We start from the raw sequence: 15,742 nt of genomic DNA, 5'->3' as shown, positions 1-15,742 counted from the left end.
GCAGCCAAACAAATGAGAGCGTACGGATTTGCGATCCCGATCTCGACGGCCGCGTTTCGATGGAGGCGAAACGCAAAAGGCACACGCGTGCTGTGCGATGTCAGTGCACGTTAAAGATCCCCAGGTGGTCGAAATTATTCCGGAGCTCTCCACCGCGGCACATCTTATTTCTTTTCTTTCACTGCCTTCCTTATCCCTTCCCTTACGGCGCGGTTCTGGTGTCCAACGATGTATGAGACAGATACTGCGCCGTCTCCTTTCCCCCAAAACCAATTATTATTATTATTAGCCTAGTGTATCTCCCGCTACAAGAACTGTCAGCAGGGCGGGTCGTTAAGGGGAACGGAATAAAGCAGCGTTATTTTTACGCAGACGCGACAGGTGGCGTTGAGCGCACCGTTAGCATTTTCTTCTCTACCTGGTGGCTCTCGCGTTGGAGGGCTGACCTCAAGGACGCGGGGTTGAATTCCGGCCGCGGCGGTAGAGGCGATACTAAAAAAAGGCAAATATTAGCATAGTTATTCAAATACGAAGTGCGGCACTGCATGAGAGATTGCGAGTCTCCAGCCAAACTTCGCTACGGCGTCACTCACTGCCTGAGTCGACTTGAGACGTTAAACCGCCATAAACGGGCCTAAAGCCGTGACAAGAAGCAAAAAAGGAGCCTCGTGATGTGTCACCCAACAAACACATCGCCAAGATGGTGGGGTGGACATTGGCTGTGAGCATCCCAATACCCATGCCCCTGGGCTCCATTTGCTGTGCGGCGGACACGTGCTCACAGTATGTTGGGATTTAGGCGCAGGCTCCTTCCCCATGCAAACTCCCTAGAAAGCCGAGCACCAGGCCGGGAATGGCATGTACCCATTAAGTAACCGGTGGGTAACCGGCGGCAGTGGGAGTCGAACCCACCACCTCCCGAAGCCGAGGCGGGCCACGGCTGCGGTGAGTGTCAGGGCCGCAGGGTTTATATTTTATATCTACCATTAAAAAAAAGAAGCGAAGAAGAAATCGCCAGAGACACAGAGAACACAACAGAAATACTTAGTTGCGTCTCAGCGCAGTTCCTTTTTAATTGCAAACATGACCCAGCTCTACGTCATTTTGATTTTACTCCCACATTTTGATGCTGGCACGACAGATGGCGCTAATTAGTGGCGCATCCTCTGAGTTTAAGGGGTTTAGGACAGTGAAGGGAAAGTCGATTTTAAGCGGGTCGAAATAACCAAGCGAAGGTCATCTGATTGGTGGCTAAAATCAAGACGAGAGTAAAATTTCATAGGCGACGGCTAGGTGGCTTGAGCCACCACCCGATTTAAAAGGGTTCAGCCCTATCCATCCATCCATCCATCCATCCATCCATCCATCCATCCATCCATCCATCCATCCATCCATCCATCCATCCATCCATCCATCCATCCATCCATCCATCCATCCATCCATCCATCCATCCATCCATCCATCCATCCATCCATCCATCCATCCATAAATCCATCCATCCATCCATCCATCCATCCATCAATGCTATACGGTGCCTTGATTAGCGCGCCTACCGGCGTCGACGCTCAGGTTCGGCTGGAGAGGGCAGCCAAACACATGAGAGCGTACGGATTTGCGATCCCGATCTCGACGGCCGCGTTTCGATTGAGGCGAAACGCAAAAGGCACACGCGTGCTGTGCGATGCCAGTGCACGATAAAGATCCCCAGGTGGTCGAAATTATTCCGGAACTCTCCACCGCGGCACATCTTATTTCTTTTCTTTCACTGCCTTCCTTATCGCTTTCCTTACGGCGCGGTTCTAGTGTCCAACGATGTATGAGACAGATACTGCGCCGTCTCCTTTCCCCCAAAACCAATTATTATTATTATTAGCCTAGTGTATCTCCCGCTACAAAAACTGTCAGCAGGGCGGGTCGTTAAGGGGAACGGAATAAAGCAGGGTTATTTTTACGCAGACGCGACAGGTGGCGTTGAGCGCACCGTTAGCATTTTCTTCTCTACCTGGTGGCTCTCGCGTTGGAGGGCTGAACTCAAGGACGCGGGGTTGAATTCCGGCCGCGGCGGTAGAGGCGATACTAAAAAAAGGCAAATATTAGCATAGTTATTCAAATACGATGTGCGGCACTGCATGAGAGATTGCGAGTCTCCAGCCAAACTTCGCTACGGCGTCACTCACTGCCTGAGTCGACTTGAGACGTTAAGCCGCCATAAACGGGCCTAAAGCCGTGACAAGAAGCAAAAAAGGAGCCTCGTGATGTGTCACCCAACAAACACATCGCCAAGATGGTGGGGTGGGCATTGGCTGTGAGCATCCCAATACCCATGCCCCTGGGCTCCATTTGCAGTGCGGCGGACACGTGCTCACAGTATGTTGGGATTTAGGCGCAGGCTCCTTCCCCATGCCAAACTCCCTAGAAAGCCGAGCACCAGGCCGGGAATGGCATGTACCCATTAAGTAACCGGTGGGTAAACGGCGGCAGTGGGAGTCGAACCCACCACCTCCCGAAGCCGAGGCGGGCCACGGCTGTGGTGAGTGTCAGGGCCGCAGGGTTTATATTTTATATCTACCATTAAAAAAAAGAAGCGAAGAAGAAAACGCCAGAGACACAGAGAACACAACAGAAATACTTAGTTGCGTCTCAGCGCAGTTCCTTTTTATTTGCAAACATGACCCAGCTCTACGTCATTTTGATTTTACTCCCACATTTTGATGCTGGCACGACAGATGGCGCTAATTAGTGGCGCATCCTATGAGTTTAAGGGGTTTAGGACAGTGAAGGGAAAGTCGATTTTAAGCGGGTCGAAATAACCAAGCGAAGTTCATCTGATTGGTGGCTAAAATCAAGACGAGAGTAAAATTTCATAGGCGACGGCTAGGTGGCTTGAGCCACCACCCGATTTAAAAGGGTTCAGCCGTATCCATCCATCCATCCATCCATCCATCCATCCATCCATCCATCCATCCATCCATCCATCCATCCATCCATCCATCCATCCATCCATCCATCCATCCATCCATCCATCCATCCATCCATCCATCCATCCATCCATCCATACATCCATCCATCCATCCATCCATCAATGCTATACGGTGCCTTGATTAGCGCGCCTACCGGCGTCGACGCTCAGGTTCGGCTGGAGAGGGCAGCCAAACACATGAGAGCGTACGGATTTGCGATCCCGATCTCGACGGCCGCGTTTCGATTGAGGCGAAACGCAAAAGGCACACGCGTGCTGTGCGGTGCCAGTGCACGATAAAGATCCCCAGGTGGTCGAAATTATTCCGGAACTCTCCACCGCGGCACATCTTATTTCTTTTCTTTCACTGCCTTCCTTATCGCTTTCCTTACGGCGCGGTTCTAGTGTCCAACGATGTATGAGACAGATACTGCGCCGTCTCCTTTCCCCCAAAACCAATTATTATTATTATTAGCCTAGTGTATCTCCCGCTACAAAAACTGTCAGCAGGGCGGGTCGTTAAGGGGAACGGAATAAAGCAGGGTTATTTTTACGCAGACGCGACAGGTGGCGTTGAGCGCACCGTTAGCATTTTCTTCTCTGCCTGGTGGCTCTCGCGTTGGAGGGCTGAACTCAAGGACGCGGGGTTGAATTCCGGCCGCGGCGGTAGAGGCGATACTAAAAAAGGCAAATATTAGCATAGTTATTCAAATACGATGTGCGGCACTGCATGAGAGATTGCGAGTCTCCAGCCAAACTTCGCTACGGCGTCACTCACTGCCTGAGTCGACTTGAGACGTTAAGCCGCCATAAACGGGCCTAAAGCCGTGACAAGAAGCAAAAAAGGAGCCTCGTGATGTGTCACCCAACAAACACATCGCCAAGATGGTGGGGTGGGCATTGGCTGTGAGCATACCAATACCCATGCCCCTGGGCTCCATTTGCAGTGCGGCGGACACGTGCTCACAGTATGTTGGGATTTAGGCGCAGGCTCCTTCCTCATGCCAAACTCCCTAGAAAGCCGAGCACCAGGCCGGGAATGGCATGTACCCATTAAGTAACCGGTGGGTAAACGGCGGCAGTGGGAGTCGAACCCACCACCTCCCGAAGCCGAGGCGGGCCACGGCTGTGGTGAGTGTCAGGGCCGCAGGGTTTATATTTTATATCTACCATTAAAAAAAAGAAGCGAAGAAGAAAACGCCAGAGACACAGAGAACACAACAGAAATACTTAGTTGCGTCTCAGCGCAGTTCCTTTTTAATTGCAAACATGACCCAGCTCTACGTCATTTTGATTTTACTCCCACATTTTGATGCTGGCACGACAGATGGCGCTAATTAGTGGCGCATCCTATGAGTTTAAGGGGTTTAGGACAGTGAAGGGAAAGTCGATTTTAAGCGGGTCGAAATAACCAAGCGAAGTTCATCTGATTGGTGGCTAAAATCAAGACGAAAGTAAAATTTCATAAGTGACGGCTAGGTGGCTTGAGCCACCGCCCGATTTAAAAGGGTTCAGCCGTATCCATCCATCCATCCATCCATCCATCCATCCATCCATCCATCCATCCATCCATCCATCCATCCATCCATCCATCCATCCATCCATCCATCCATCCATCCATCCATCCATCCATCCATCCATCCATCCATCCATCCATCCATCCATCCATCCATCCATCCATCCATCCATCCATCCATCCATCCATCCATCCATCCATCTATCCATCCATCCATCAATGCTATACGGTGCCTTGATTAGCGCGCCTACCGGCGTCGACGCTCAGGTTCGGCTGGAGAGGGCAGCCAAACACATGAGAGCGTACGGATTTGCGATCCCGATCTCGACGGCCGCGTTTCGATTGAGGCGAAACGCAAAAGGCACACGCGTGCTGTGCGATGCCAGTGCACGATAAAGATCCCCAGGTGGTCGAAATTATTCCGGAACTCTCCACCGCGGCACATCTTATTTCTTTTCTTTCACTGCCTTCCTTATCGCTTTCCTTTCGGCGCGGTTCTAGTGTCCAACGATGTATGAGACAGATACTGCGCCGTCTCCTTTGCCCCAAAACCAATTATTATTATTATTAGGCTAGTGTATCTCCCGCTACAAAAACTGTCGGCAGGGCGGGTCGTTAAGGGGAACGGAATAAAGCAGGGTTATTTTTACGCAGACGCGACAGGTGGCGTTGAGCGCACCGTTAGCATTTTCTTCTCTACCTGGTGGCTCTCGCGTTGGAGGGCTGAACTCAAGGACGCGGGGTTGAATTCCGGCCGCGGCGGTAGAGGCGATACTAAAAAAAGGCAAATATTAGCATAGTTATTCAAATACGATGTGCGGCACTGCATGAGAGATTGCGAGTCTCCAGCCAAACTTCGCTACGGCGTCACTCACTGCCTGAGTCGACTTGAGACGTTAAACCGCCATAAACGGGCCTAAAGCCGTGACAAGAAGCAAAAAAGGAGCCTCGTGATGTGTCACCCAACAAACACATCGCCAAGATGGTGGGATGGGCATTGGCTGTGAGCATCCCAATACCCATGCCCCTGGGCTCCATTTGCAGTGCGGCGGACACGTGCTCACAGTATGTTGGGATTTAGGCGCAGGCTCCTTCCCCATGCCAAACTCCCTAGAAAGCCGAGCACCAGGCCGGGAATGGCATGTACCCATTAAGTAACCGGTGGGTAAACGGCGGCAGTGGGAGTCGAACCCACCACCTCCCGAAGCCGAGGCGGGCCACGGCTGTGGTGAGTGTCAGGGCCGCAGGGTTTATATTTTATATCTACCATTAAAAAAAAGAAGCGAAGAAGAAATCGCCAGAGACACAGAGAACACAACAGAAATACTTAGTTGCGTCTCAGCGCAGTTCCTTTTTAATTGCAAACATGACCCAGCTCTACGTCATTTTGATTTTACTCCCCCATTTTGATGCTGGCACGACAGATGGCGCTAATTAGTGGCGCATCCTATGAGTTTAAGGGGTTTAGGACAGTGAAGGGAAAGTCGATTTTAAGCGGGTCGAAATAACCAAGCGGAGTTCATCTGATTGGTGGCTAAAATCAAGACGAGAGTAAAATTTCATAAGTGACGGCTAGGTGGCTTGAGCCACCGCCCGATTTAAAAGGGTTCAGCCGTATCCATCCATCCATCCATCCATCCATCCATCCATCCATCCATCCATCCATCCATCCATCCATCCATCCATCCATCCATCCATCCATCCATCCATCCATCCATCCATCCATCCATCCATCCATCCATCCATCCATCCATCCATCCATCCATCCATCCATCCATCCATCCATCCATCCATCCATCCATCCATCCATCCATCCATCCATCCATCCATCCATCCATCCATCCATCCATCCATCCATCCATCCATCCATCCATCCATCCATCCATCCATCCATCCATCCATCCATCCATCCATCCATCCATCCATCCATCCATCCATCCATCCATCCATCCATCCATCCATCCATCCATCCATCCATCCATCAATGCTATACGGTGCCTTGATTAGCGCGCCTACCGGCGTCGACGCTCAGGTTCGGCTGGAGAGGGCAGCCAAACACATGAGAGCGTACGGATTTGCGATCCCGATCTCGACGGCCGCGTTTCGATTGAGGCGAAACGCAAAAGGCACACGCGTGCTGTGCGATGCCAGTGCACGATAAAGATCCCCAGGTGGTCGAAATTATTCCGGAACTCTCCACCGCGGCACATCTTATTTCTTTTCTTTCACTGCCTTCCTTATCACTTTCCTTACGGCGCGGTTCTAGTGTCCAACGATGTATGAGACAGATACTGCGCCGTCTCCTTTCCCCCAAAACCAATTATTATTATTATTAGCCTAGTGTATCTCCCGCTACAAAAACTGTCAGCAGGGCGGGTCGTTAAGGGGAACGGAATAAAGCAGGGTTATTTTTACGCAGACGCGACAGGTGGCGTTGAGCGCACCGTTAGCATTTTCTTCTCTACCTGGTGGCTCTCGCGTTGGAGGGCTGAACTCAAGGACGCGGGGTTGAATTCCGGCCGCGGCGGTAGAGGCGATACTAAAAAAAGGCAAATATTAGCATAGTTATTCAAATACGATGTGCGGCACTGCATGAGAGATTGCGAGTCTCCCTCCAAACTTCGCTACGGCGTCACTCACTGCCTGAGTCAACTTGAGACGTTAAACCGCCATAAACGAGCCTAAAGCCGTGACAAGAAGCAAAAAAGGAGCCTCGTGATGTGTCACCCAACAAACACATCGCCAAGATGGTGGGGTGGGCATTGGCTGTGAGCGTCCCAATCCCCATGCCCCTGGGCTCCATTTGCAGTGGCGGCGGACACGTGCTCACAGTATGTTGGGATTTAGGCGCAGGCTCCTTCCCCATGCCAAACTCCCTAGAAAGCCGAGTAACAGGCCGGGAATGGCATGTACCCATTAAGTAACCGGTGGGTAACCGGCGGCAGTGGGAGTCGAACCCACCACCTCCCGAAGCCGAGGCATGCGCTCTACCACGAGGCCACGGCTTCTTTTTTTTTAACCTTTTTTTCTTTATTGCCTGGCTTTGACCCATAACATTTACATAAAAAACACTCAACAAAAAACACACAAAACGCTATGTACATACGACACTGTCGTGGTCAGCCATCATGAGTCTGGCTTCGTCATACTAAAATTCACGAAGCATACAGAGCGGTTCTAGCCTCGAGAGCCACTCGGGAGGCTCCGCAGCTGCTTTCTGGATGGCCAGAAAGCAGTCAGGCGAAGCAAGGTATTTTCATGGGAAATGTGGAAGCTAAACAACACGCTTCTTCGCGACGATGTCTACTACCGAGCAGTAAAGGATGAAATAGGAAAAATAAACCCGTGCAAGACCCTGAAGATATGGCAACAGTGGGAGTTAAGCAACGAGGCCACGGCTGCGGTGAGAGTCAGGGCCACAGGGTTTATATTTTATATCTACCATTAAAAAAAAGAAGCGAAGAAGAAATCGCCAGGGACACTGAGAACAGAACAGAAATACTTAGTTGCGTCTCAGCGCAGTTCCTTTTTAATTGCAAACATGACCCAGCTCTACGTCATTTTGATTTTACTCAAACATTTTGATGCTGGCACGACAGATGGCGCTAATTAGTGGCGCATCCTATGAGTTTAAGGGGTTTAAGGACAGTGAAGGGAAAGTCGATTTTAAGCGGGTCGAAATAACCAAGCGAAGGTCATCTGATTGGTGGCTAAAATCAAGACGAGAGTAAAATTTCATAAGTGACGGCTAGGTGGCTTGAGCCACCGCCCGATTTAAAAGGGTTCAGCCGTCTCCATCCATCCATGCATCAATGCTATAGGGTGCCTTGATTAGCGCGCCTGCCGGCGTCGACGCTCAGGGCCGGCTGGAGAGGGCAGCCAAACACATGAGAGCGTACGGATTTTCGTTGCTGGCGCCGATCCGTTTGAGCGCAGTGTCCCTTGACGATTTTTGGCTAAACAGTCCAAATGCCGCATACTGCAATACGTCACAATAAACAGTTGAAACAAATTTTTACAAAGCGTAAATTGTCTAGTTTTAAACTTGGCGACCTAATACAGAAGTTTGTTTGAGGTTTGCTTCAAAAAAACATTATTCTTTATGTACACCGGCTGAATGACATCGGCAGCAGCATCGACACATTCACCAGACAGCTGTCTTCGACGAGTGGCCTTGGAGCTTCGTCCTTCTTTTTCGAGACGCACGATGGACAGAAAACTACAGTCGTTGCTTTTGAAAAAGAAGCTACTGTTTCTTATTATGCCGCAGAAAAAGCAGCGGTAGCGTAGACACTGGTGGGTGCGACAAGTCTTTCAGCATCGCAAGCAGGAAGGCCTGTATTTTACGGCGGTAAGTGACTGATTTTGTCTATTTCGCTTGCAGTCGCGTTTTCTCGTGCGCAAAACGGCCAATAGATGCGGTGCTATTCTCTATTAAGTACATATGTGACCACACTTTATATATCGCTCGAGCTGTGGCCGGCGGAGATAACATGTACAGACATGAGGGGGCTTACCTAGAGCGCTGGAGTTTCGGCTGGCGGAGCAAAGATGCGAACTTTTAACGCAGTTAGCGCTTTTCACGTAGGTGCACGAATTATAAAATCGCAAGCGCAGTGCCCGCACCAAGCCAATCAACCGGCATAAGATTTCATGTTATTTCTCCCGCAGAACACCGCTAACGTGCTCTAGACAAGCCTGCTCACATCTGTTGCTCAATATCAGTTGCTGGGCGAGTTGGTATTTCATGCTTTCATTCGCACAGCGCGTGGTGTCTCCCCTCTTGTCCGTGTTCGTCTTCGCGCTGTGTGAATGAAATCCCCTCTGTAGCGTTCAGCTGCTGACATCGAGGACGCGGTATTAAATCCAGGCTGCGGCGAATTTAATAATCGGATAAGCCTCGAATTTCGCATGATTCGAAATTAGAGGTTTTGTATATTTTGTGTTTGTACGTGACGTATATTGCCACCGTACCCCTATCCTTTCTTTCTATCGCTCTCCCCTTTTTTTCCCTCTCCCTGTCCTTTCTATTATGCTAGCCGCAGCTGATGTGCTTCAGGTCTCGATGGCTTGCCGCTGTTACCAACATGTTTTCCTTCCAGTATTACTTTTTTTTATTAAGAAAGAGCCGCTAAGGCGCCTCTTCCATCTTTCACTTTTTCAATTCTTCCTTCACGACAAAGTTGAAGTGATTCCCTTGAATTAGAGTTCCTGTGCCTGTTCTTCCATTATAACCAACTTTTCATTTCCAAGTTTTCAGTCTGTATATATAGAGGTGTCAATTTGCATTGGAGTTGTATGCATTTCATAAGCTGCTGTCTTTTTATTGCAGATGCAACGAATGAGGAAAGGGGACCATGATTTTTTTAAATACTACAGAATGTCACTGGAGATGTTTGACACACTGTTGTCATTCGTGACCGATGACTTAACGCGGCAGTACGTCGTGAGGGAGCTGCTTGAGCCGGGTGAACGGCTCGCAATAACCTTGAGGCTAGTAAACGGCCAAAACACACTGTCTTCACATTTTCACAACTGGCATGACATGTAAAAATGGCGATAGTAGGGGAATATATTGAGGACAATGTGCTTTAGTTGGCGCAAATGGGTTTCTGTTAGCTCGCTTGGTATGTTTAAGTCTAAAACAGGGCTTTTTCTCCTAGAACACAGCTTGACACTTCGTGCTACACAGATGACTTGTGTTTGTATTTTGCAGTATGCACATTACAAACTAGTTTATAGGCAATTCATGAGTATGCCAAGCCAGCTTTGTTATGCTTCCAGCACTTTAAAGTGTTATATTACCTGCACGAAACATTTACAAAGCGCCCCCTAACTGCAGTGCCTACCCTGGTAGTGCTCTGAAATGTTTGCTATTTTCCTGAGACGTCCACCCCACACCTCTTGTATAGCAGTGGTTGGCATTCATGATCCTCTCCACTTCACCTTCGTCTTACTTTTAAAAATTCAGGACATACAATGTATAAAGATCCAAAATCTTTCAGTGAAAATATCTTAAAATTGAAGTACCGGTTATTCTAATGGAGTTATGATTACGGCCATATACTGAGGAGGAGGGTGGGGCAGCTTGGTAGCACTGCTAGTTGCAAATATAAAGTGCACATCTTACTGATGTTATTAAGTGTTTATGCTCACAGTAGATTATTCTCCTTTTAGGAATACTCAAAGAAGTCCTTGTGTATAGATGAATTAAAGACTAGTTTATTTTTTGTCCACTAAATGGGGCAAGGCCATCTGGATGCAGTAGCACAATTCCCTCCACGGCTTTAGTACTGCAAAACAAGCTTTGCGCAGCCTTCGTGAAAAACCTACAGGCCACATGCACAGAAATTTAAAAATTGGAAGCCAAATTTAGTGCTGCATGGTGGCATACAGTGTACAATAAATGGCTTTGAAAAAAAAAAAACCTGACCAATGTTGTCACATCGCAAATTGCACAGGAGATTGGCACATTGCTGTTTTTAAAAGAAACACTTTAAAAAGTAAACTTAAAAATGGATGAAGAGGATTCATATTGTGAAAATTATCCTTGTTCCTTTGCTACTTAGCGACAGGACAAGACATCAAGGATATTGCCCTGGCCTACAGAGTTGACATTGAAACAGCTCGTGTCACCATCCACTTCTGTTGTCGGATGATCTGAACCAGACTCAAGGACCAGTTCATGAAGGTGAGAATCATCTAGTAGCATTAAACCTGTTTAGTAATGAATGCTGTTGTTGTGGTGACTAATTAATTACAGGCAATAGGCATACTGGTGTTATCTTTTTCACTATCTGAAGAGATTTTGATTTCGTTGTCTTGAATAGTATATTGTCATTGTTGTTTGGTGCATAATAAGGGAGCAAGTACTCATTGGCATCCACCCAAATGCACCCATACGGCTAGATGCGTAAGCTAATACAGCTTTCTCAGAAACTTTGTAGTTAAAGAAAAAATTCGTTCTGGTTTGGGGTTCGAATCCGAGACCATGCTTCACCAGAGCAGTTGCTCTGCCAACTAAGCTAACCGGGATGCGAAGCTTATGGTAGGGCAAGAGAGAATTGATCAGTAACTCGAAGGGGGAACAGTGTTGGTCAGATGTTTTGGGTATCCCCCAGGTAGATTAGATTTGTAATAAGGGAGTAATTACTCACCTCTCATTGGCGTCCACTCAAGCGCAGCCGTCCGGCATATACACACCCTATTCATTCTCAGCTTTATGTGTAGAAGCCCTTATTGCCGTAACAACCTGTGCACAGTTTCCACACTTTACGTTACGCATTACTAGTGAAAGCAATCCTGTGCTCATTATGAAGGGCTCATGTACTGAAGGAGCGTGTGGTTGAGCTGGGAACAGCTTCTTTGCATTGCAGTCCTAGTACTGTAGCATATTTCTGATACATGTTGCAATTTACTTGGGATAAAAAAACATGCAGGTACTAGCTGATTCATTATTTTTACAATAGCCTACAGTTGGCATAAGAACGGTTGGGCCACTAACAACAGTAATGAGACTGTTTTGTTTGTGCTGTTCACAGGTGCCATCAAAAGGTGATTGGGTGGAGATTGCCAAGGGCTTCAAGAAGCGATGGCAGTTTACGAACTGTTTGGGGGCCGTTGATGGTAAACATGTTGCCATCACGGCGCCTGCTAACTCTTGAAGTGCTTACTTCAACTACGAGGTAAACATATTGCTTTCAGCAAATTTAAGTGCTTTGTGCATTTAATCAACTTACTAGTTATTTTTGCTTTTTACAATCAGCATAAGGACTGTTGGCAAGCTACATATAATTATATGTATAGCTCGTTCCCTAACCAGTGAAAGTTATTAAAACAGACCCGTGATATGCATTCAAGTGATGCGCCAATGACAATGTTTTCAAGCAGCTAGCTGTTTAGTGGTGCGAAATTAGGTTTATTTTTTGAGAGGAATATTGGGGAGCAGTGCAGTGTGTTGACAAGTTATAGGTTTTACATTCTTCTTTCAAGAGTGTGAATTGTCATGTTTTAGTGTTGCACCTCTGAGCAAAGCTGTGATAGCTTAAATTGGTCAGGAGTATCTGAGGCATGCAGTGTGGTTCTCTAATGCAGCAGACCAAATAGTTTCACGTGTCAGTGCTATAGGTAATGCATTAGAACTGCTGGTCACAAGACTACCTTTGTGGTACGTGTACATTGGTAAGGGGCTACCTGGATGTGGTGGCATTGCCATGAATGCAGTGATTTATTTAGTCAACCATTAAATAACACTTACGCTATGATATGAACCACTTAAAACGATATACAATTTTTAGTGGCATGTTTTCTTTGGCTAGGCATGTAAGACAAAAGCGTTGATGGAGCACCATGTGGAATTACATGCCTAGTAAATAGTTTATAATTAAATTTCTAGTTTTATGCAGTTTCAGCTTTAACACCCGAGCGGTGGCTGTGGCAAATTGTATTCCAGGTCACCTGAGGTGTTACAAAAAACCTCCAATGTAATGGAACTTCATTGTTTTCACTGGTTTTCCAGCTTGAAAACAAAAGCATGAATGACATCAAATAAAGAAGCGACTATAATATTGCAGTTTATTTAAGGCCTTGTGGCCCAGTATGACATTATAGCCACTCTTGAAACTAAATGAATTGTGGGGTTTAATGTCCTGAAGCGACACTTGAGCTTTGAGAGATGCAGTGGTGAAGGGCTGTAGATTAATATAGACCACCTGAGCTTCTTTAACGTGCGCTGACAGCGACATTGAACCTGCAGTCGCCTGGCTCAGTATCTGACTGCCCTGACTGCTAAGCCGCTGCGCTGGGTTAGCTCTTGTTACTGAGAATGGAACAGGATGACATAGGAAATTCAGTTATAAATTATTTTGCCCGGTTTAGGTAAATTCTTTGTATCAATTTGTTTACTAATGTGATATACATCATTGGAAGGAAAGAAACACACTCTATACCCGTACCTTTTTTTACTAAACCTGACAATAGATTTACGATATGTATTTGCAATTGTTGCAGTACTCGGTGTTAAAAAAAACGATATTTTAGAACCCGAGGATGACCATGACATTTAAACTATCGTTCACATATTTTATTTTGTCTTAAAATTTGTCTGCACTTTTGGTGCGTCGACGTTCTGTGTGTAGTAACGGGGGGGAGGGGGCATAACTCCTGCCCACCTCTTTTCAGTTTGTCTTTTTTTGCACTGTAGACAGGTACAACTTTAGAACAAAGTGGCAAACGCCCCTCAAAGCAGGCCCTCCGGCCAGTAGTGTTGACTGACATGTCGCGTTTATTTCCCTAGCATGGCATCACGGGTGGTTAGCAGGTGGGATGAACATAGATGAACATGGATAGATGAATGGGATGAACATAGACCCCATGACACCTGACGACCCTTTTAAAAGTGCTTGCTGCTTCATTCTAGAGTTGTACCGAACTATAATATACCTGAAGTGCCTGAAAATTCTTGCTGCCTGTAAACACGCTTTGAGGGCTTGTGATGTTATTGTAATAGATATCTCAAAAAGGTTGCCATACGCCTGCTTTTTGCTTGCATGATCGGGGATGGCTTTAATACAGGCTCACTTTCTACATAAATCCAGTGTAGCTAATTTTAAAATTCATGCTGCACTAAGGCGAGTAGGCAGCATTCATTATTTTAGCAGCTAAAAAACTGCATTCATTGCATCTGGCTTACATGGTTGTGGTAACTCTACTTCTCTGCATTTCAGCAAACTTTCTCTATTCTCCTAATGGCCATCGTAGATTGTTGCTATAAGGACGTCCTCATCGATGTTGGTGCCGAAGGCCGCCAGAGCGATGATGGCATCCTCAAGAATTCAGACTTTTTAAAAGCTCTGGTTGCTGGCAAGCTTGGTCTTCCACTGGGCGCCCAGCTACCCGAAACAGGAATGATTGCTCCATACGCCTCTGTTGGAGACGAGGCTTTCCAGCTGCGGAACGATTTCATGCGGCCATTTCCTGCTAAGCAGCTTCAGGATGAAAAGAGAATTTTCAATTATAGGCTGAGTAGAGCAAGGTATGTAATCTCATTTGTTTTGGATGATGTCAATTGAATATTGATACGGGAATAAAAGAAGAGGCGGAGAGCGAGCGCGAGCGGCGAGCGCGCGGCTCTAGCACGAGGGAGAACGAAAAAGCTTGGCCGCCGCCGGTCGTGCTTCGCCGGCTCTCCTCCGTACTGCTGCTATATTTCTCTGGGCGGGCCCGTGGCCACCCCGTGGCATCCCACACCGTAACATTTTGGTGGCAGCGGTGGGATCATGCCGCTCACCCGCTCCCAGAATCAAGCACCCGACGTGCCAGACGACAGGAGTCCACCACCAGCCGATAGCGCCGACGACGCGGCGGCCGGCGCCGCTAGACCTAGGCGCTCGGAGAGGCTCGGCTCTTCGCAGCAGCCGGACGCCGGTGTTGAGCGCCTCCTGGATACAGTCACCCAACGGATGGACGCATGGGAGGCCCGTCTGACTGCCCAGGCTGGGGAGATGGAAGCTCTCCGGCGCGAACTCCGTCGCCTGGTGCCAGCCGAGCCGAGCACAGGTCAGGTGCCTTTGGGCGTCCCCGCCGCCGCTGTTTACGGCTCTGCCGTCGCTGGGCCTGCGGTCGTGGCCGCCAATGGCGTGCTCGGCGCGGGTGCGTCCTCGCCGCAGTGTTCGTTGGACGTTGTGGAATTGCCCACATTTGACGGCACCATCTCGTGGGATGCTTACCGCATCCAGCTGGACGGTATTGCGGCGGCGAGAGGCTGGGACTAGCAAATGAAGGCATGGATGCTCGTTGCAAAACTGAGGGGCCGCGCCACCGAGCTGCTGCAGAACGTGCCGCCCGACCAGCTGGGCTCTTACACTGTTCTGGCGGGCCTCCTCGCCGACCACTATGGTGCCTCAGGTCAACCCCGTGTGCAGTACCACCGCCTGCGAGCCCGCCGTCAAGAGCCCGGGGAGACGTACCAGGACCTCGCCGCCGCCATTGAGCGCCTGGCTCTGCAGTCGCTGCCGGGAGCGCCTCAGAACGCCGTGGCCCTGGTCGGCACCGAGGCGTTTGTCGACGCCATCCGACTCCCCGAGGTGCAGCGCTTGGTCCGCTCTGGCCGTCCTGATTCCGTCCGCGCCGCCATGGCGCTCGACATCGAGGCGGAATTGACTTTGCTGGCCACGCGGGGGTCGCCACCGTCTGCCGAGCGCAGCGTCCGGGTGCAGGCTCCTCGGTCCGCAGCCCCAACTGCGGCCTCTATCCGACGCCTGCGTAAC

This window comes from Amblyomma americanum, chromosome 1 (assembly GCF_052857255.1).
Source record: "Amblyomma americanum isolate KBUSLIRL-KWMA chromosome 1, ASM5285725v1, whole genome shotgun sequence".
Taxonomy (NCBI): Eukaryota; Metazoa; Arthropoda; class Arachnida; order Ixodida; family Ixodidae; genus Amblyomma; species Amblyomma americanum.
The sequence above is the reverse complement of the archived record's forward strand: the minus strand, read 5'-3'. Positions refer to the sequence as shown.